Consider the following 23,739-nt stretch of genomic DNA (forward strand, 5'->3'; position numbering starts at 1 on the left):
TTTGTAAATAGTTGTATGCACGCAAATGCTCAGAAAATCAGATTTTCAAAGCTACATTTTACTGATTTGTATCCTATTAGAAGTCTCATGAGCAAGTAGAAAAAAATACGGATTTTGGAGTCAGGTAAATGATTCAAATCCTGGTTTAGCTACATTCTAGGCACATGACTTTGGGCAAGAAAATTTTTTTGAGTGTACTTTTCTTATTTTTAAAGAAAAGTACACTTAAAAGTATTCTTAAAGAAGGGTAAACACTGGCAGATTTGAGGGATGAAATAATGTGTTGGAAAAAATGTGTTTAGTTACTTTTCAAAAAGAGATCTATGAGTTCTCTGCTAATTTTTGGCATATTTTCATTTTTATTTAATCTTTTATTCTAATTTCATTCTTAAGCAGTGTAAGCATGTTTAGAATAATTTCTTTGATCACCTTATAACCAAGCACTGCCACATGACTTCTGGTCCAATGTTTCAAGTGAAGGCCAAGTAGTGTCAGGGTATACTATACATAGTTTTGTAGGAGTCTGAATAAAGAAGAGGAATGGAGCCATCCATGGATGGCAGTAAGTACTATATATTTACATATTTAGCACAAATTGTGGCTTAAGAAGGAAATATTTGGAGAAGGTTATAGAGGTGAGTATGGTAGTCAATTTGCAAGGAAGAACTTTTCTCAGTTCCAACAGTAATTGCTTTAGATGTGTATTTTAGTGCAGACTTCAATGTTGTTGGAATTGTACTTACATCATTTCAGCAAAAAAAAGTTTTACAGAATTGCCAAGGGAACTTCTTTAAAATGGCATCCTAAATTTGCTCACCAGATCTTTTAGCTAATTAGGAGGTCTGATGATCTCAACCTCCCAAACACTAGTCCACTTACTGAAGTACCCAGAATCATGGTTTTAGGTTTGTTAGATTCTTTGTGCTGCTATCATGGACTTCCAAGAGCTGCTTAGTATCTGGTGTGAATTTGGTGCTTATTCTAGAACTTCTTGATTTTGAGAGTCTTGATAATATTAACTTGATATATTTCCCAGTTGAGCTGAGTTAGCTGCTGAGAATATCACGTGAATGCTTTTCTTGAGTCTTTAGGCCTTTTTGTTTATAGAGTAGCACTGAAATTTTTTATTCTTTAGAAATTATGAAGGATTGTAGTTTCTGAATTCTTTGCCTTCTGATAAGGATTATATTTTCATTTCATCAACTTGTGCTTTGCAATTGCAGAGCCAGGTAGAGCTGATGCTACCTGATAAAGTGTCTAGAACCATTGAGAGCTGAGAGTGTATATGATAAGCCTCTCTGATAACACAGAGAATGGATAGTAGCCATCCATTTTGCATTTGGTTCCTTTGAGGACTCAGTAAATCCACATAGTGAATTAACTAAGACTGTTTGAGAAACAGCCAGTGGGATAATGAACACTTTTATGCTTTTTAAAATGACTGTAGGGAGACTCATCAGAAGAGGCGATTCCAAGATGGCAGCTGTGTTTTCATTGTTCCTCTGGGACTTGGATGGAGAAGTTATGCTTTAAGTTGATTTTTCCCTTTAACATGAACTTATTAGGGCTATCCATTAGCCGATGAACTATAAGAAAAAGGGGCATTTACTTTAGAGAGGAAAAGTGTGACTTTAACTCCTGGTTATTTATATGCTGGGTGCATTTGAAGACTCCCTCCTTGCCACTGCCCCCTACCCCACCCACCAGAAAACTGATTTTAAAGACCTTCAATTTTACTTAGAAAGGAAGAAAAACAGCTTATTTCAGTTACTTTATGTTTTGTGTTTGTACTAGATTTACCTAAAGAAAGAGTGCTCAGAGTTTAATTTCCAGGTACCTTATTTGCAAAATATTTTTTTTTTCTGTACTTCTATGAAAGTTTCTTACTTCTAAGGATTGAACCTTATAATGTAATTTTCCCCTCAAGGGATAACATTTATGTTTTTCCTCTTCAAAAAACTGTTGAATTATAAATTTGTAAATTTATATTTGTCATGTTTACTTTGTCTTTTAAATATTTTTTTGTTACCCGTATTTCTTGCCATAAACATAAAAAGATACTAAATTAACCAAATGAAATAAATGCTGAGCACTCACTAAATTATTAAGTTGTTAATGTGATTCCAAATGCAGATAGTTCATAGGCAGCAGCAGTTGTTCATGAACTCCTCCTCAGACACCAGCAAGGTTTGGATCATTTGGAGGGAGGGAATTAATTCTTGAGTAGTAAGCTTTTTTGTTTACCTCTATTATTTAAAACCTAAATTAGTGAAAATTGCATTGCATTGAAGTAGGAGTTCTATTGCTGGGTCTACTAACTTCTGTAACTTTGGGCATGAGTTTTTGCCTCTCTGGGTCTTAATTTTTCTCTATCATCCAAATTGTAGCAGTGGACTAGATCATAGTTCCCTGTTGTGTGTTTTCTTGGGAAAAGTGGCAATGTAGTAGGAGCTGTATGGAGGTACAGTATAAACATAGCAGGCATGTCACGCTGCCTTTCTTCCATATCTGTTTTACCTGAGGCCTTTGGTAAAACGTTAATTTCATACTTAAGCAAACACATATTGAGGACCAAAAAGAATTCTGTGTCTTCATGTGGTGTTTAAGATGTAATACCCAAACTGAAAGAAATATTGTGCTTACAGCAGGCCACAGAAAGAGATCTCTTGTTTTATAATCACTCTTTTTTTGCTATTGAGGCCACTGTGGTGAATAAATTTGAGGATCACTATTTCATATGACAGTTAAAGGCTTCCTTCCTGTTCTCAAGTTATGTAAGTATGGTGTTTGAGAACATTTACATTTGAATTTTTGTCCCCCCTCTCCTAAATAATTGGCATGTTCTAGAGAAGGTGTTTTGTGTTTTATTTACATGAAACCTATCTCAGTGTTGTTTGATAAGAACTCCGTGAAGAGATCTTGTCCTAAAAGGATGGTACTTAATGTTGGAACTGGAAAAGGGTGAGGTGGGGTGTTAAGAGCAATTCCATAAGCACTCTAAACACATCTGATTTGTCCCGTTTCAGGTGCCCCTTTCAAGCCCTTCTGCTTCTACAACGTGATTCTCTATTTCTAATTCCCATTATCATTGTATTCCTACCCCCCTTTTTCTTCCCCATTTTAGCCTGGATTCTGGCAGAATGGAAATCTATGTTTCTGAATTTAGTATGATTTTTTTTTCTTTCCTTTTATCCTCAGCAACAATAAGTACTCTTGATGGCAGCTGCTGTATTAAGCCCGAGAGCTTAAAAGATTAAAGAAACCACTAACAGCAGTCAGGAGGAAGTTTAAGGGCCTGTTTTTCTGAAGGTTTGCGTTTTCATTCTGGTGGTTGAGTAGAAAATTGCAAACAGGTTGTATTCAGCAGCTGGAATGCTCTCCAACATCTGGGGAGACGAGCCTTCTGCTTATTTCCCATTCATTGGAAGGGTAGCCAGCCTGTGGTGCTAACTGCAGGCAGAAATATTAGAACTCTTTGTGTACTAAGTCATTAGAATTTCTCTTTTGTGGAAATTTTTCCATAGAAATGCCAGGCTGTTTTCTGTTCTTCCATTAGCTCTACTGAGCACTTAAATTTAGGTCATATACTGAGGAGAGCACTTAAATTTAGGTCATATGCCTGAATAAGGTAATATAAGTACTTCCCAGTGACTTGCTCCTGAAAAAGGAATTGCTTTGGCCCTTAGTTAATTTCTACTTTGGAGTCATGGGCTGACCTGCCACTAGATCTCTGTCTGCATATACCTTACAGGCTTTTGTCCTTGGGGATTTAGTCTGTGGCTGCTAGAACCCAGGAGGCCCTGTCTCAATAATGTATAATCAGCCTGTGTTAGATATTTGCTTCTTTTTCCCTCTGATGCTGTTTCCACGATGGAGGCTAAGGAAATCCAGAACATCTGCTGATTTGTTGTCATACCTTAAGCACAATTAGACAGTGTTCTTAATAAAATCGAAGTCGTCGAAGTTAGACCTGGGCTACTATACCCTTCCTATTTCTTTTACCTTTTTCCCATTGCAATTAGAATTTTAAGGCTGGATTGGGAGTCCCTGAAATACCTTTACATGCTGAGCAGATAATATATTTGTTTGGCCATTGCCATATGATGTAATGGAGAGAGGTGAAGCCTCACTCTGTTGCGTGGGCTAGAGTGCCATGGCATCAGCCTAGCTCACAGCAACCTCAAAAGCCTGGGCTCAAGTGATCCTCCTGCCTCAGCCTGCTGAGTAGCTGGGACTACAGGAACTCGCCACCATGCCCGGCTAGTTTTTTGTTTCTATTTCTAGGTGCCCAGCTAATTTCTTATATTTTTTTAGTAGAGATGGGGTCTCACTCTTGCTCAGGCTGGTGTTGAACTCCTGACCTCAAGTGATCCTCCCACCTCGGCCTCCCTGAGTGCTAGGATTACAGGCATGAGGCACCTTGCCCAGCTTGTTTGTTCCTTCTTAAGGCAATCAGAACCATTTCTCCCCAACTTTATTGTATAATTGACAATTAAAAATTGTGTATATTTAAGGTATACAACTTGATGATTTATGTATACATTGTGAAATATTTACCACAATCAAGCTAATTAACATACCCATCACCTCACATGGTTTCATTGTGATGAGAACATTTAATTAAAATCTATCCTCTTAGCAAATTTCGTTGTACAACAATGTGACTATAATGAACAATATTGTATTATGTACTAAAAACCATTTTTTAAAAAGTAATGCACTAGTCAAATAAAATAGGACTGCCAGTTTAATTGCTATTTTTGGACAACCTTATTATTTTATAGATGCGAAAAGAGAGGTTCAGAGGTGTTTTGCTTTACTCAAGGTCACAAAGCTGATCAGTGACCCAACCAGGTTGAGAACCTATACTTACTGGGCTTTTTGAGAAACTCAAGTGATCCAAGTTCAATCATTATTGGCACTGTGGTCTTAAGTCTGCATCGAGCAAGAGTTTCATGTTTGGTGTCTACTTTTTTAGGATTATTAAAGCTAATCTAGATTTTGGGGATTGTCTGTAAGAACCCATCATGATGGCTGGAAGAGATCTTAAGTGGGACTTCTACGCAGATCAATTTGCGATTGTTCTGTAACACCATATGAATATTTCTGGATTTCCAAGTAAATACCATTTTGCGTATTACTTACAAATTGTTTAGGCTGTCTTCATGATTAATGAAAGCTGTGTTTATAGGAAGTTACAGATTACTGAGGGGCTGTTTTTAAAACCATATTTCATTTATTTGTTCCTTTTGCTTGTATTTTCTGTAGCCTCAAGGGTACATATGTGTGTTAGGAGTTGACAGGGAGGGAGGATATAGGTTTGCTCAGCATCTGTGTTCCTTTATAGAACATTATCTCTTCTGCTATCAAAGAGGGATTGCAGGTAAGAGTGCTTTATGCTCTGGACAATGCTTTTTCTCATTCTGATCTTTGCTCTACATTTTGTTGTATATTTAAGCTTCCCTGCTTCTCTTATTTAAGAGGAAATCATTCTTTGACATTAATACCTACTATGTGCCAGGCATTCTCTAATGCCTTCATGATTTCCAGTATTTCCCATAATAAACATTTAAAATAAGTATGATTATCTCCACTTTTTAGGTGAAGAAATCAGAGGCGTAGAGATTGTATTTTCCCTGAATGACACACCTAGACAATGTAGAACTAGAATCCAGATGCAAATCTCATTTAAGCCTGATGTCTTTTCCAGGACACCACAGCTGCTGCTTTGCCTTCTCTCCCTTCCTTCACCTGGCATTTTGACTACACTAATTGTGCTGGCATCTCATCCCAGGGAGTTTCCAAATTCTTTCACCTAGAGTGTGGTTTTCAAAACTTTTTTTGTCCCAGCTCTCACTGTTAAAAATACAGTTTATATCATAATCAAGTATATATACATACATACATGCTTAAATGCACATGCATACCTGTATTTACATATACACGTATTCATTAAATAATACCTTCACTACATGTAATACACTCTTCTATTTCCTTTGCGGTATTGCTCCATTAATACACACACAAATACACACACAGTGGCAATTACTCAATAAATTGATTTTACAATCCAAGTCACCTGTACTTGGAACACTGACCTAGAGTGGAGATCTCTTAAGGTGAGATATGTGCTCCCTCCCCTCTACCTCCAACAAGATTTTTAGGATAATCCATTGGAGCACAGAAAAAAGTAGTAGAAATTATGTTTAAATTGATTTTTATCTTTAAGAAACATATTACACATTATTTGATATCTGAGTTGACAGTGCACATCACTCAGGCTGTGTGACAATCAGTCTTGCACTCTTGTAGGGTGTGGCAGGTCCTGAAGGAAGAGTGGTAGTTCACAAAGTGACAGACTCCTTCAGCCTTTTGTTCCCAGTGTTGTGGAATGTGCTGTATTTTGTGTGGCTCATAAAACATGTTAATGGGTTATATTATTTACTTTTAGCAAAGAGGAAAAGTGATTTCTAAAAATTCCTTCCAAGAAACTGTAGAATGAGACAATGTAAACACAAGACAACAGCAGGAAAATGACAGAGCTGACATTTTTTTATAAGCTTAATAACCGTGTCCCTGGGTACAAACAGCAACTATGTAATCATATCTAATAAGAAGTCAGCCAAAAAAAGTTGAAATTATTAAAAAAAAACACTTGGGAACTTAGGTTTATATCCATGATTATTAATGATTTACCTAGCCCTAAGTGAATATTATACCTTGATATATTGGGTAAAACACTAAAAATTGTGTTCATTTTATCTTTATATCATTCCTTATCTTATGTTTATTCATATATTTTATGATAATCACAATGTATCAGTTTCATATAAATAGTTATATATGTATCAGGGGAATATGTTCAGGTTTTTTTGTACTAATAAAGATTCCTAATTAAAAACATTTGGAGACCATTTCTGGCCTGGAGAACTACTAGTAGAAGCACCCCATTATTGTTAATGGGTAACTTAGGGTCTAGATGAAGAGAAGAGGGAAAAGATGAGGTCAAAGAAAGGAAATAGGAGACAGGGTGTTTGTGTACAAATTAGAGAACAGCCCTCCCTGAGTGGATTCAGTTCCAAGGGCACCTGGTTATTGAGTGGCCTGTGCCTTTATGCAAATTACAAAAAGTCTCCCCTTTCTTCTGGTATAGCAGCTCTGTGCTAGGGCACATGGTTTGGCAAGTGGGTTGTGGGCTGGATTTTAGCACACCTTTAGTACTTCATCCTGCAGGTATAGCCTACACAACTAAGTGTAACAATCCTGGTGATGAGGTACTGAAAAAAAAAAAAGGGAAAAACAGGAGACATTGATGAATACAGTAAGCAGCAACAACTATTCCCTACTCTTTCACTTATTTATTCATTAGACAATGTATTTGTAGAACACCTACTCTGTGCCAGCCGTCGTCTATAGCAGGAATTGGCAAACTTTAGCCCACTGGCCAAACCTGACCTGATGTCTGTTTATGTAAATAAAGTTTTGTTTGGAACTTTACTATACCCCTTTAAGTATTTTCTGTGGCTGCTTCTGAGCTATAATGTCATAGCTGATTAGTTGTGACAGAGACTGTATAGCCTGCAAAACCTAAAGTATTTACTATCTGGCCGTTTACTGAAAAAGGTATGGACCTCTGTTCTAGAAGATTAATCAGTGCTTGCTTCTGATGCTATCGCATGGTAACTAAGCCATGGACTGTTTCTCTCTCATGTGCCCTGCTTGCCAGAAAACACCTCCGTAAGAGCCAGCTGAGGGCACAGTAGGGCAAAGGGACAGAGCTAAACGCATACATCTGGTTACATTCATTACTCAGGTGTCTGCACAAGCCATGTAGTGTAGAGGAGATGAAGGGCTAGGAGTCTACAGACTTTGGTTCTGAAATCAAGTCATTGTGTGACCTTCTCTCTGGACTTCAGTTTCCACCTAAGATATTGCACTGTATCAGTAATTCTCAAACTTTAATCTGCATCAGAATCACCTAGAAAGCTTGTTGAACAGGTTGTTGGGCCCCACTATCTCCAAGGTTTCTGATTCAGTAAGTCTTGGGAGGGCCTGAGAACTTACATTTTTAACAAGTTCTCAGGTGATGCCAATAGGCAATATGACTAGATTACTTTTTGGTTGCCTGCCTCTCTTTGACACTGGGAAGGAGAACTGTAGAGTGTACACTGTGAGGAATAACATTTAGAGAGGAGCCACATCCTGGAAGCTTCTATGGTATGTAAACCAGAGCTATTCTGGACTAAATTGTAAATTCTCACATTTCAAAGGGAACTGTGAAACAGTGTCAAAGGAAACTACTTACTGATCTCCCGTTAATAATCAACTGTCCCAAATTTTACCCATTGCCTCTGAAAAATGATCAATCTTTTAGTGCAGTGTGGAAGAATAGACCGTATTATGCAGTTTATTTTTCATGATTGGTACCCCATCCTTACTACATGACTGTCATTGTCTATCTTTCTACTTTTAAAAACTCTTGTATTATTCCTTGTATCATTTTTATAAATTATTATTTTCTTGGTTACAATAAAATGTTAATGTTTAAAGAGCTATTAGGAGCCTGTTGGTACCAGAAACTATGTAAGTTACAGAACAGCTTTATTCAGTTCTCTCAAAAATCCTTGGGGGTATTTTATTTTTCTCATTTTACAAATGAATGGTAATTACAAATTAGCAGTCAGAGAAGCTTAGTAATGAGTGACCTGGACAATTTCAATATCCATGCAGATGACCGTCACAAAGCAAGCTTTCTAGATCTTTGGCCATTTCTCCTCTAGTCCGTACCTCCACTTCTTCCTTACCATCCATTCTCGTTTTTGGATCTTGAAACCTGTTGTCACCTAGGATTTCTCTTTCTTGGATCATGAACTTCAATATCATTCTATCACTGCAGCTCAGGAGTCTGTCCCTTTCTAAAGCTATCTCTTATCCCCTTTCTCTGCTGACAGAAGTAATTTTTCTTTCCTGAACTATTTCTGTATCATCAACCTTTTTTTAGTATGAAGTTCACTTCATACTAAATTCTATTGATAACGTTTCTAGTCCCCTTAGTACATAGTATCCTTTACAAAAATTATTTTGTCTTATTTATTTAGCCTATGCAGCACCTAGTACTGTGTCTGGTGTATAGTAGATCTCCATAAACAATGGTTTACAGAGCTAGAGAATATAAGACAAGGATTTGAGTCAGGTCTCTCTTACTTCACAGTCCAGCTGCTCTATTCAGGCCCCCCACAGCCTGAGGCCTATTTATTTCTAGTCTGATCTGGATGAAGAAGGAATTATTTAATAGGCAGTGCCATTTGTGAGTTGCTTTATCTATTTCTCCATATTCAGTGTGCTACTAGTGATGATTTTTGATTTTGTCAAACTGCATTTTCTCTTTTAAACTAAAGTTCAAACAAAATAATCTTAGACTGCATCTTAAGAACATTTGGAAACATGACATTTCAGGTCTATTTTCCCCCTTTGCTTTAAAAAAGTATATACAGCTATAATTACTAATTGCTGCACTCTAAGTAGAGACAGATGATATGTATGTTTGTGACAGTTTTCCAGAGGGAGAGCTAAGTAACCAGGCTCATTTTTCCATAATGTGAATGTTATTCACAAACTATTACCATAATTGATGTACCAAGCCACTGTAGGGTAAATAATGTGTTGTGTGCGGGAAGCAAGCTAGTAGTCAATGAATATTAAAGAACAAAACCTCATTTTAAAAGAGAAACTGTAATTATAATCATTCTGAATTCATACAGCACAACCAGTTAAAATAACTTGGCTGCCATTTATTTGTGTAATTCTGTATATAAAGGGAGTAGATATGTGAGTTGAGTTGCATAGAAACATGTATATACATACACACATATTTTTATAAAAAGACACAGTATCGGACTTCAGAAACAGTCATTTTTCAAAGGTATTTGGTGCAGAGATTAGGTGAACATACAGAGTTAATCAATGAAATGTATATTGATGGGAAAGAGCACAATTTGTTTTCTTATCTTTTACTTTTGTAGGTATTTTATGTCTGCCTAGAATTTTGTCCCTTCTCGTGACCTAATCAGCTTCTGTATTTTCTCCAAAACTTCCTCTTCATTGGAGGTCTTTCTTGTCCACCTTTAATCCCAGCCTAAAATGACTTGGCAGTCTGCGTGGGGGGACTAATGATACACACAAGAAATGACTTATGACTTCCTATTATAGAACAACAAATCTCAAAAGTGCAAATCAGTACACCAGGCACAGAAGTTGATGAGCATCTAGAAGGCAATAAGAGGGATTATTGTCTGTGTGTGTGTTTTTGTGTGTGTGTGTGTGTCTGTAGTTTCTTCTACAGAGAATGGTTTGTTGTCCACACATGCATGAACCCCTCAGTATGTATTGTTGGTCACTTCTTTTTGTGCGTCAGATGTTGCATTATTTTTGTAAAATCTTTAACTTTTGTGTATTGTTATTAGTATCTCTAAAAAGTGCTCTGATATAACTGAAAAGGATCATATCCTGTTGGGTGGAGTTTTTGATGGAACACTTAATCAGGAAAGTGCAGTATTGCTTATGTGAAATGTATAATTCCCTCTATCTCTAACAAGTTCTGAAATCAAAGGGAAAGGTGCTGCTCTGTCTTTTGAATTTGAGTATTTTGGGTGTATACATTTTACATATAGACAAGGTGATTGTGTCAGAGTTTACTATTTTATTTTATTTTATTTTATTTTATTTTATTTTATTTTATTTTATTTTATTTTATTTTATTTTATTTTATTTTATTTATTTTATTTTATTTTATTTTTTTATTTTTTTATTTTTTTTTGAGACAGAACCTCACTCTCTTGCCCGGGCTAGAGTGCTGTGGTGTCAGCCTAGCTCACAGCAACCTCAAACTCCTGGGCTCAAGCAATCCTCCTGCCTCAGCCTTCTGAGTAGCTGGGACTACAGGCATGCGCCACCATGCCCAGCTTATTTTTTCTGTATATTTTTAGTTGTCCAGCTAATTGCTTTCTATTTTTTCAGTAGAGACGGGTTCTCGCTCTTGCTCAGGCTGGTCTCGAACTCCTAAATTCAGATGATCCACCCACCTCGGCCTCCCAGGGTGCTAGGATTACAGGCAGGAGCCACCGTGCCCGGCCTACTTTTATATTTTAAAATAGATTATAGTGTGTCTATTCTTAGGAACCTTTTAGGAAAATCTCTTCAACATTGATCCTATTCTTAGTTGTAATCTCAGTATATATCTGATAAACTCCTTCGAATACATAGCTGTTCCTTGTACACTATGGGCATCTGTTGTCCTTTCCTCTTATAGAAATGAAAATAAAAATATGGACAGCTTCTGATATGGTTTTTTAGCTCAAAATTCTCTGGCCCTTGCTGTGAGACATAATCAGTTTATTTAGCTAGTTTATACAACTGGACATATTTATATAATAGAAAAATTAGTAAATAGAATGTTCCTTAACATATGCTCATAGAGACAGAGCCCATGTTGTAAGGCTGTGCTAGCTCTTCCTCTCAAAAGAGTATTATTTGTTTTAGTAGGTTTTCCTCCCTTTAATCCAATTTTAAAACAATTCAACCTTTCTGAAGGCTTTTTGGAAAGTTCTGAGGAAAAAAATAACAAAACTCATACAACCTCATGGAATTTTAAGTATCAAAGGTCACCTCTGTGTGAAGGTAATTGGTTCAAGAATTGAGCATTATTTGCTATACTTCTACACATGGTAGGGCATTGTTCGTGTGTCTAACTCTGTGATAGCTTGTGTTTGCCTGCCCTGATGATAATTATGACAAGGGAGAAACAATATCCCAGAGTAGACACTGCAGAGGGGGAAGAAGCCTTGGAGTTGAACCTTATGGAGGCTGTTCTCATCCTCAAGTCTTCCTACAGGATGGCTTGGTGTCCCTTGAAACCATTCTCCCACCTTGAGAATTCTAGATGGGCCTCTGGCCTGGTTCCCTCAAGGATTCTGGAAGTTACTTAGCAGGGAGTCCGTGCTATGAATCTGTTCTTGGCAGTGGGCCCTGGCTTCTTTCCTGCTAGGCCCCCTGCCTCTTAGGAGCAGAGAGGAGGTCAGATGCAGATAACACAGGAATGATTTCTGCCTCCTGAAATGCTCAGATGATATACACTTCTCCCTCCCCCTAATGGTTTAAGGAAGAACACTTTATCATGGAGTGTAACTAGTAGGAAAGAGCATGGAGCTTTCTTTTTCTGCTGAATAGCAGAGTGTAGGATGGAAACCTTCCTGTTTACTGATTCAGTTGTATCTCTTTATAGTTTGCATTGTAATTGAAGTCATTTTAAGCTTAACTGTTAGTCTAAACTTCTGAACTGTTTCATTAGCAAACTCTTAGAGGGTAAAAGGAAAGTTTTGTGAAATGTTATATGTCTGAGATGAGAATTGTGAATTAAGTAAAGGTGTGTGTGTGTGTGTATGTGTTGGTATTCACAGGTTGTGCAGAAATGCATGTGCATGGTTGGGCAGGGACTAGGAGGGCTGAAAAAGAGAGGAAACGTTACTCCCAGCAGAAGAAGACCACATACAAAGGCTAGAAAACTCCTGAAGTTTTCAACAGATAAATGAATTCTTCTGAAAGTTTTATAAGAGCTGTGACCAGCTCTGCTTGATGAGAAAAGAGAAAGTTCCTGAGCACCGATCGTACCTGTTCAGACTCTCTTAACAAGCATTCTGATGCTCTGCCAGAGGAAATGGTGTATTCCAAGTGCAGCTGCAATGGAAATAGAATTCTTTAAGTGCCGCTGAAGCAATCCCTCCACATAGATCATTCCATTTTAATAGTAAACTATCTGTTTAAAACAAAAAAAAAGGCAGTAAGAGTTAGAAGGAGTTTATGCCAGGAAATGAAAATGAGTTGCTACAGAACCCTGTCTTAGTTGTGGTTTCAGAGTTATTAAAAGGGCTCAATTGCTAGTTTGTTATATCTCTGTGTGTGTGTGTTTGTGAACTTCTAATTCTCCAGAAAACATTAAGGATAAAATAGCAGTCAGACTTTATTAGAGAACACGCTCCTCTTGGAGGAGATGACAGACTTGCAGCTCACAAACTGTAGCGTCTTTTACCAGTTATGCCCTCCAAGGAACTGGGTAGACTTCGGGTGTTTTCTCTGGTCCTCTTCTTCCCTTCCTGGTTGCATATTAGGTTTTGAATGTAATCAGAGGATGATTAAGGATCTATCATAGCAGGTAGAATTTCTGACTGGGAGTCTTAAGAAGTGATATTTCTATAGTGTCTTCAGCTGACTGTAGCTACTAAACAGAGGTTAGGAGATCGTGATATAAGTTAAGGTGACACTGCCTTTACCTTTTATCAAGCTCCACTGTGAGCCTGGAGCTCTGTTAACTGCTTTACAGCTGTGAGCCTATTTAATTCTCACAGGAATCCTCATTTTAAAATAGGTTTGATTACGCTAAGTTTACAGATGGGGGAATATGAGGTTGAGAGAGGGAGAAGTAATTAGTTTGCAATTATACCCAGCATTTGGCATGGCTGGGATTAGAACCCGAGCCCTTCTATCTCCAAAACTTTTACATGTAACCACTGCCGGATACATTGTACTCTCTCCTGTAAACTAGCCTTTTCTCATTGCCTCCACTAATTCTTGTCCTTCCTCTATTTAAAGATGCTTTAAACAAAATACAGCCAATAATCTACCTCCTAAATTAAGCTTCATCTTCTCCCTTCCCTCCCTCCCAAACTAATATCCTGTACTTATGCAAATATTAGATATTTGGGGGATAAAATGAGTAGAACATCTCCCTCTTCTCTCTTTGACTCTAACAGAATTTATATGCTCTTATTAATTCCCACTGTTCCACAATCATGTTATATTGCCTGAAATGTATAACAAAATTTTAGTCTTACCGTTCTTCTCAGAGAGACTCTTATATGCAGTGGCATGATGAAGTCAGAAAAGCTCATAGACCCAGCTCAGCCATAGACCTCGGTGAAGTCACTTTACCTCTCTAGGATTTACTTTTATCACTATGGTGTTTGATTCAGGTCAATTCGAAGCCTGTTTCTGGACACCGAAAAGGTCACTACCCTTTTGAGTATGTACTATTTTTAGGTGTTTGTTGAAGAACTGGATAAAGACATATTAATTCATTAAAAAGCATTACTAGATTCTTACATTTTGTGTTTCTTTAATCAATGACTGCTAAAATTCAGTATGTTATCGAATGGGGAGTTAACTATTTGTTTTTACTTGGAAGGGGTCCTCATGTGAGAGGTTACAATGTTGGTTTTCATGAACTTTTGAAGTCCCTCCCCAGGTAGAATATTCATGAAACCTATGAATGAATCTATTTGACTACCCAAATTCTGTCTTTTTGACATCTTTCATTGTCTTACTTTTTTCCTTCTCTGTGAGCCTATGGATTTATGACAAAGGGGGAAAAATCACAAGGAAATGAACTGACATTCAAAAAAACCCCACTCTTCCATAATCTGTCCTGAAGACTTGATATATTTTATTGTCATGTCTCCAAATACAATTGGTGGTCAGTTGTCACCCTGTCACCTTTCCCCTCCATACCCCATCTTTCCTGTGAAACTGTGGACACCTCACTACTCTCTCAGACCATGAGCCCCTCTGGCCTCCTCCTTTCCTTATCCAGCTTTCGTCACCTATGTAATCCCATCAGCACCCTCAGTTCCTTGAAGCTCTTGTCCTGCCCATTTTCTCTCAGCAATGTGTCAGTCATCTGCTTTCTTGAGACTCTGTTCCTCTTGGGAGAGTCAAAACTATGTGTGGACTGCTATTATTACAGATCAATGGGCTTCAACATCTGATGGCTTTTTCAGTGTTGTCCATCAGTGCATTTACTGATTTGCTTTTTCTGTCCTTTTGTTGGTAGTTCTAAACTGTCCCCACTCTCCTCAAGGCTACAATGATAGTAAACATTTATTGAGAACTTAGTTGCATTAGAGAATATGTGGTAAAGACATCACATGCATTATCTCGTTTCCATTCTTGCCATGTGACCTAACTTTTCCTTCCTCATCCATTGAGCCATCCAGCAAATACTAAATAAGCATCACTTGTGTCCAGGCACCATGCCAAGCGGCAGGCTGTCACCATGATTGAAGCAGATTGGAGACTTGCTATCAAGAGACATCCATTTCAGAGGGAGATGCAGAAAAGTAAATAGGCAGCAGTAACAGTGTATTGTACGTGCTAAGAAAGGGAGAGAAGATCAGTATGCTGTAGATGCACCTAACCCAGACTTGATGAGGATAAGGAAGACTTCTTGGAGGAAGTGATAGCTAAGTTCCAATCTAAAGGATGAGGGAATGTGATGGAGAAACATACGGGTATTCTGAACAAGAACACCTGGCTGCTGGAAAGATTTCAGGGAATTGAGGGGCCAGTAAGAATAGAGCCATTGTTTTCAGAGAAATTAGAGAGAGGTCTTTTTTTGGTGTGAATTTCATATATTCTTTATTTTATTTATTTATTTATTTTTACCTCCTATGTGATCTGTATCCTAAGTTAGTTACTACTTTGAATTAGAATCCGCTGAGATTCTTTATTGTACACGGGTCTTAGGGAATGAGTTTGATACCCTTGCTGTCAATCTCAACATGAACTTTTACTGTGCACTTGTGTAGCTGCTCTGCTGAAATAATATTACACTGTTAGGTTGGATGTAGAGGGAAATACTTCAGAATTATTACAGGGAAGTTTATAATTATTGTGACTGACTTGATGTAGGGATAGGGTTTTTCAGGAGGGCCTATCAGCGATTGTCACTTCTAAAATCTCAAGTGCTAACACAAAGCTGCTACTCAGCCTGATGGTATGTAATAGCAACTTCAAAAATGGAGGCATATTCCTTTTCCATAAAGACATTTAATGAATGCCACTTTTAGGTTTTAGCAAATGTTATGCCTTCAAACATGTTGGCTGAGGAGAGAGCATGATGTGCCTCAGATGAAAGGTTTATAGGTCCACATTTTTGGTGCTTATGTGACTTAGAAGCAGGGAATGTAACAGTGGGCCATGCATGTCCCTGGACCTTTGCAGGGAGAAAGGGACGTAAGCCCCCATTGTACTTTGACCCATCTGAGTGCAATAAAGGCTGCCTGTAGCTTTAATGCTCCATTCAGCCTTAGGAATAAGAGTAGGCACAAAGTAAAATATTTCACACTATTTCATACTTTTTTCAAACCACTTTGGAATTCGGAGGATGATAACATCATACATTCAAACTCATCTGCTTTGCACATCCTCTTTTTATAAGTAGGGACAGTTTACAGCATCCTGTGGATGATGGATCTTAATTATTTTGGGTTCGATGAATATTTCACTTGGCAATAGAGATGTGGGAAACAGGGAGGAGAGATGGGCCATCATCTTATTAAATATTTTGAGAATCACTGTTTCTCATGTGCCTGGATATCTCTAGCATATTACCCTTAGTTGTAGTAGTGCTCAGGTGCCTCACATTCGCATTTGCTAAAGCCGTGCTCCTAGATTTCATCCCTTTCCCCTTATTTCTTGCATCTTGTAAAATGGATGCTGATGCTATTTTACAATTTTTCTTGAAATCTTGAGAAGTTTAGTGAATTAGTAGTGCTATAACAAAAATAAAAATACTCTTTACGTTTCTGAAAAAAATGTATTTATAAACTGTCAATCATTTTTCCAAGCCATTAGTTTCTGTGGCTGAATATTTGGCAACAAGAACAAGTAAAAGGGCATAACAAGAGACAGCTGTCTCAATTTCTCTTTCTCTGGCTACAAGAGGTTGGAAGATGTTGTTTCAGCTGGAGAATTTAAAATGGATTCGTATTCACTTTTTGCTAAAGAGACTGGTCTGTTTTTAGTGTTGTAATCTTCTGTAGGAGTAGAGAAAGGTCATCTCCTGATCTTGTTTTGGAGATCATGGGGTTAAAGCCATGGCAAAGTCCTTTCCCTCCACACAGGCTCTTGTCAGAATAATGTTTGACCAGGTGTTAATCTGTGTCCTGAGGGGAGTGCTGGAATTTATTATTCATCCTGTGGGAGAAGGGGTGGGAGGAGAAGGCTGTCCTTCTGGGAGAGTACCAGGGCCAGGGCTTGCCTCCTGCCGTTACTGACATGTGCCATTTGTGATGAAGGCAGCTGAAGTCCATTTGAGGAATTCTCTTGTCAGCCAGCCAAGAGAGAAACACAGAGGGAGCAAGAGGGAGGGAGCAGCAGGCAGCTTGGCAAGGCAGTCCTGGAGTGCAGGTTCCGGAGGAAGATCACACACAGTGTTTTAGGCGCTAAGGGAAGGTGTGCAGGAACATAAAGGGGAAGGAGGCCGGGTTTGAAATAGTGCATTTTCCTTTTTTTTTTTATTCTTTTTATCCCTCCTCTCTTTGAATACATGTCATCCTTTGGAAAACTCAGCATCTGAAAGAAGCCTTTGCTGACACACTGCTTTTTCTCCAGCACTATATTGTCGGTTTTTTGTTTTTCCTCTTTTTCATTTTTTCCCACCCTCTTTTCCTCTGAGAGCAGGAGGTGGAAAATGATCAAGTCAAGTTGGTTCTATGTTAAGTTCAAGTATGCAGAGAAGGTAAGTCAATATGTTTTATTTTCCCAAGGGAAACCTGCCGCCTCCTTCCAGTCTTCTCATATTGATGGTCTTTTCTGGCATTCAGGGAAGTGAATGGAGCCTAGAAGTTTTATTTGTGAATGTGTTTCCTCTGGCATAATGATTCTTGGATAGAACACAGGCTCTGTGCTTGCAATCTGACATTGCCACATAGCTGCTGACCAAGAGGAAGGAATCTTCAGGCTCTGTTCTGAAGGCATTATTTAGAGTTTAAAGCGGAAAAATAATGCAATAACAGGAAAGGCAGGATGTGCTGCTTTAGATTGAATAGAGAATTTTCAACAGGAATATTGTTATGAAACTTGATGCATTTTTGGTTCTGAAACAAATTGACAGTCACTTCTCATTACCTGTAGTTTGCTTAGTCAGGGATTTTATTTTTCTTTCAGTTAACTGACTATGCTCATTCATGTATAGAATAAGAGCTTTGTAATATTAATATTATTCGTGTGTAGAAAGAATCCCCATCATGTTGTCTAACCATATATGAGAGTATTTCTTTACTGTCTGTTGGAGGGATTATTTCTTAGGGAAAGAGGAATTTGGTTGTGCCTGAAATTTTGATGTTAAACAGTTTCTACTATATTTTATCATAGCATTACTAGAATTTTAGGAAAAAAGTATGTATTTCCTACTACATCTTCACTTACCTGGGACTGTTTGACATATTTTTGGTTCTGGATTCATATGTGTCACTTAGTCTGTTGGGAATTTTTACAGGGTTTGTAATGAGGTTTCCAGGAGGATCTTAAAATGCTTCCCTGTTGAAATCTTTCTTGCCTAATTTGTTTGTTGAAAACATTGACATTACTGACTGCACAGTTAAGCTGAGGATCTAAAGAATGGAATCATCATGTGGCAAGACAGAAAATTGGGATGACTATCTTCATATTCCTTATGATTATATGCATAAGCACATTAAAAATCCCTCCTCCATTCATCTACTTTAAAAGGAAGTTAGAACACTTCAGTCTTGTTTTTTCTGTATGGATTTGTTTCTGCTATGTTTACATGACAGCAAAATTACTTCTTCTTTACCCATAATGAAATTGCAGGATTTTTATTTAAAAAATCTGTCCTCCATTTTAAACCCATTTGCATTGTTAACTATTAAAGCTATTATAACTAAAATATTATCTCTTTGTGTACAGGAATGGGAAGGGTTATCATCATGGTTCGGGATTTATTTTTTCCTCAGTGCATTACTTTCCTTTGAGAAGTCTACTACCCATTGTTTGCTGTTACGAATTTTGCTAACTTAAAACTGTATTCTGACTCCTTAACCTTTTCCTTTCATTTTGAATGTTCTGTCATGGGAACCTGAAACTCAGAGTTAAAGCACATGAATAAACTAATGTTAAAAGCGGAAAACCATTTCAAGAAATGATCTTCATTAAAAAAAAAAAAAAAGAAGAAGGGGAACATTAAGCTAATTACTTCATTTGAATTACCGTTTTGGTTTTCCTTTAGCAACCAAACAAGGAGAGAATGCATTCATATACCAAGACATGAGTGTAATATAAAGCTATGTTATGTAAGGCTCCATACCTATTTGGAGAATATCCTTCTTTTATTAGGATGGGGAAAAAGAGAAACAGAAATCTCAGTCGTGTTTTGGGCATGCTTATGGTGCTCTAGATCTCTGTTATTCTCAGCAGAACTTTTTATTCTTCTGTTCTTTCACATTGAATCATTTTTTAAAGTTTACATTGGAGACTTTTTCTTTTAAAACTCATCAAAATAGGTTGAATTTTATCTGGAGAGAGAAAACGTCTTAGTATAATCACAGGGACAGAGATGCTCAAAAACCAAATTTAAACCATTCTTTTCATATTCTTCCAAAAATCCATTCTGATAAAGCATTCTTAATTTGGAATTTCTTTCACTATCTTAAAAAGGACAAAAAAGAAACCCCTCCCTCCATTTCAAACACTGATAATTTTGATTTGACATAAACTTTAATAATTGTTGGAAAGGTATTTCTTCTGTGAAGCTTGCCCACAACTTTAAGAAAATACATTGCACAATATATGCAATAGCTATTTCCTAGTTCATCATTTCGGAAAATGATTTAATCAGTCTTCAGTAGTGAGAAAGAAAAATTAAGAATGTCAAGTAATGCACAACCAAAAACATTGGCATAGGAGAATTCTGTTTCCCTGTGATCATCAGGATTCTGATCCCTTTCTAAAATTAAAAATAAGGCCAGACGCTGTGGCTCATGCCTGTAATCCCAGCACTTAGGGAGGCTGAGGCGGAGAATTGTTTGAGACCAGCCTGGACAATATAGTGAGACCCCTTCCCTACCAAAAAACAAAACTAGATGGGTGTGGTGGAGCATGCCTGTAGTCCCAGCTACTTGGAAAGCTGAGGTGGGATGATCGCTCGAACCCAAGAGTTCAAGGCTGCAGTGAGCTATGATTGCACCACTGCATTGCAGCCTGGGTGACAGAGCAAGACCCTATCTCTTTAAAAAAGAAAAAAAGTACGTATATTAATAGTAAAACAAACAGCTCTTTTACCACCACCACACAAATAATACACTTCTTTTTAAGAATTTCTGTCTAAATTACTTATAAGAGTTGTCTCTTTTTTGAATTAGGTTGATATCCAGCCACCATTCCTTCTAAACGAGTGCTTTCTTGAATTAAGTTCATCATATCACCGTTTCCCTTCTTATTCTACATTTTCTCCCCGAGCAATCTTCTATTTCCATATGTTTTTCTATGTACTATAATTATTGATTCCAAAATTTCCATAACTAGTCTAACAATATCTTTCTTTTGAGTTTCCAGAGGCATATATTTAATTGACTAGGTAGGTATCTGTCCTGAAGTTCAATAGATAATTCAAAGACAACATCTCTAAAATGCAGTTAATTTCTTCTTCCTTAACTACACATTTCCTCCCTCTTTTATTTCCTGGCATAGTAAGTCCTAGCTATCCAGCTGGTCATCTGCATTCCCAAAGCATCTGTTTTAGTTCTGTTCTTACCATTCCCCCTTCTGGCTTATTAGAGGAAGTTTGTAATCAGTACCTCTGCTGCATTCATGGTGCCTTCCAGTGCTCCAGGACCCTGATCTTGTTAAAAGGTCAATCTAAGTCTCTTATTTCCCTTTTTGTATATCATTTTTATTTAATATGCACTACATGCACATGATGCAGGTAGGGAAAAAGTTTATGAATCCATGCATTAAAGATAAGACAGACTGGTATTATTGACAGACGTGCACTGAGCCAATCAGAATGTTGCTCAAAGTTCTTTATACTTAATGGTTTCCATGAAATTAAGTGCAGAAGCAGAAATGTGTACACATTCCAAAAGATCCTCTTCATTTAGATTCCTGAGCTTTCTTTGCATTCTGTTTTTCTTTTGCTTTTTCTACTAGTGATATTAACTGCTGGTGTTCTGCTAAAGTCTTTAACAATTCCATAATGAAAGGCAGATAATTATGCTTCCTTCTGATATTCTCAATCTTGTATCTTTTTAATTTCTGTACTTCTTCTTCAATAAGCATTTGATTTTTGGCAAGTTCTGACTGAATAGCACTTAACATACTTTACCCTGATCTGTATCCATGGGTTCCTCCTCAGCAAGTTGTTTCTGTAACTCTGCTATTTTCTGTTCATATATCATTTTTCTGTCGGACACAATGGCCATTAAGTTAAATCGAATTTCCCCTTCACTGTACTTTTGTATCCTTTTTTCTATCACTGGCCTTACTGCACTGATCCAGTCATCTTGATTGCATGCACCTAAATCAATTGGTCCTTCTTTTAATCCATCTAATTCATACAGTCTTCCATTAACAGGAACATAAGTGACAAAGTGAAGAGCATCTTCTTCTTTTGCCGACGTTTTTGCATCAAACTCAAACATTTGCTGTCTGGCAAAACTGTTGTGTACTTGTCGAATCACATCCGAATAGCTCGGTGCCAAACCTTTCATAGCTGCATCAAAACTTTGTGAAAATTCTGTAAACTCTGATAATGTCTCTCCTAAATGGACATCTTGATGAGTACAGTTCAGTAACACATTTACTATGGCTTGAGTAGCACAAGCATTATTAATTACTTGCTTGGCAAAAAATATTGTGTCAAGTCTGGAGTCCTGAACCACAGAACCTGCTGGTTCTTCTCCTGGCTGCCACTTGAAAAGAAAAATTAACCCATGAACTGGCTTAAATTTTTCAAAATTCTCAGGCTCTAAACTCCATATTTCTTCTACTTGGGCTCCTCAGCAACCAAATCCTTTAATGAGCTTAGTGAAGACCCTGGGATTACTTTCCATGAGGCACCACTCCCTGACATTGCCCGTAATGGCGCTGGCCACACACTGCCCCTTTCCACTTCTCGGTCTTGGCCGCACCCGCACCAGCAAACCCGCTGCCCTTCCCTGCTGGTTGCACTCACCCACCTAACCAAGCATCCTCACTTTTTATCTGTCAGCAGTGTTGGTACTTGGCCTTGTATATATATATAATTCCTCTTAGTGTAATTACCTGTTCACCTGTATCCTCTATAGTAACATACGAACATTGTCTTTTAAATTTTTATATCCATAATCCCAGCACTCAGTAGATGCTTAGTTATACCCTAAATGCTATTAAGTAAATCTGACTTTTTTCGGGAGTCTGGCATAATTTGAATTCCACTTCTATGATTTGCTGGTAGTACATGACCTTGGGCAATTTACTGAAACTCGATGAAATCGTTTCCTCATATATTAAACGGGGAGAATTATCACTTAGTATATTTTTTAGTTAAACTTTTTACTTTGTGATGATAGTATTATAGCATATAATAATAGTATAACATGCAGTTTTAAGACATAATAGAGAGAGCGATCGTATGCCCTTTACCTAGTTTCCCCATTGGTAACATCTTGTAAAACTGTAGTAAAATATCATAACCAGGATATTGACATTAATACAGTGAAATCATAGAACAGTTATATCACCAAAAGAATCTCTCCTGTTAGCCTTTCATAGCCATACCACTTTCCTCTTACTCCCCTACCCCTGTCATTAACACCTGATAACGAGTCTTTTTTTTTCATTTTTATAATTTTGTCATCTCAAGAATATTATATAAATGGAATCATATAATATGAAACTTTTGGGGGTCTTTTTTCACTTAGCATCATTCTCTGAAGATTCATCCATGTTGCATACTGTTTGTTTTGTTTCTGAGTAGTATTCCATGGATGTATCATAGTGTATTTAATCATTCCTTCATTGAAGGACATCTGGGTTGTTTCCACACAACCATGCTGTGAGCATTTATGTATAGGTTTTTGTGGGAACATAAGTTTTCTTTTCTCTGGGATAAATGCCCAAGAGTACAATTGCTGGATAGTATGGTAGTTGCATGGTTAATTTTTTTTTAATTTTAATTATTATGGGTACAGAATAGTTGTATGTATTTATAGGGTACATATGATGTTTTGATACTGGCATACATGTGAATTAATCAAATGAGAGTAATTGGGGTATCTGTCACCTTGGCTATTTCTTTGTGTTAGGAACATTCTAATTCCATTCTTTTAGTTAGTTTAATGTGTATCTTAACTTATTATTGATTATAGTTACTTTGTTATACTATCAAATATTGTTCATTCTGTCTATATTTTTGCAACCATTAGCCATCCCCACTTTATGTCCCCTCCCCAGCCTCTGATAACCATCATTCTACTCTCTGTCTCCATGAAATCAGTTGTTTTTAATATTTAGCTCCCAGATACGAGTGAGAACATGCGAGATTTGTCTTTCTGTGCTTGGCTTATTTCATTAACATAATGTTCTCCAAATCTGTCCATGTTGTTGCAAATGGTAGAATTCCATTAATTTTTATGGCTGTATAATAGTCCATTGCATATATTTACACAATTTCTTTGTCCATTCATTCATTGATGGACACTTGGCTTGATTTTTTTTTTTTTTTTTTTTTAACGAAGCAGGGAGTGATAAGGGGAAGGTTCAGTTTCTTTCTTTTCTTTTTTTTTTTTTTTTCTTTTCTTTTTTTTTGAGACAGAGTCTCATTCTTACCCTGGATAGAGTGCAGTGGCAGTGTTGTAGCTCACTGCAACCTCCAACTCCTGGGCTCAAGTTATCCTCCTGCCTCAGCCTCCC

General features: G+C 37.3%; 1 protein-coding gene and 1 pseudogene across 3 annotated transcripts in view; one reads left to right on the plus strand and one right to left on the minus strand.

Moving 5' to 3' along the window:
* The window catches only part of AUTS2 (activator of transcription and developmental regulator AUTS2), a 1,151,910-nt gene that overhangs the window by 337,113 nt on the left and 791,058 nt on the right, over nucleotides 1-23,739 (plus strand). The gene's annotated exons all lie outside the window — the stretch shown is intronic.
* LOC123632644 lies at nucleotides 20,861-21,994 on the minus strand (annotated as a pseudogene). The gene has a single exon (XR_006733416.1). The product of XR_006733416.1 is annotated as a ubiquitin carboxyl-terminal hydrolase isozyme L5-like (transcript).

Source organism: Lemur catta, chromosome 2 (genome assembly GCF_020740605.2).
Source record: "Lemur catta isolate mLemCat1 chromosome 2, mLemCat1.pri, whole genome shotgun sequence".
NCBI classification, from domain to species: domain Eukaryota; kingdom Metazoa; phylum Chordata; class Mammalia; order Primates; family Lemuridae; genus Lemur; species Lemur catta.